The following is a 281-nucleotide window of genomic DNA, read 5'->3' as shown; positions in this document are numbered from 1 at the left end:
AACTGAACTAGAACTGAACTAGAACTGAACTAGAACTGAACTAGAACTGAACTAGAACTGAACTAGAACTGAACTAGGACTGAACTAGAACTGAACTAGAACTGAACCTGAACTGAAATATAACTGAAATAGAACTGAACTAGAACAAAACTAAAACTGAACTAGAACCGAAGTAGAATTGAACTATAACTGAACTAGAACTGAACTATAACTGAACTATAACTGAACTAGAACTGAACTAGAACTGAACTAGAACTGAACTAGAACTGAACTAGAACTGA

Source organism: Lucilia cuprina, chromosome 6 (genome assembly GCF_022045245.1).
Source record: "Lucilia cuprina isolate Lc7/37 chromosome 6, ASM2204524v1, whole genome shotgun sequence".
NCBI classification, from domain to species: Eukaryota; Metazoa; Arthropoda; class Insecta; order Diptera; family Calliphoridae; genus Lucilia; species Lucilia cuprina.
The sequence above is the reverse complement of the archived record's forward strand: the minus strand, read 5'-3'. Positions refer to the sequence as shown.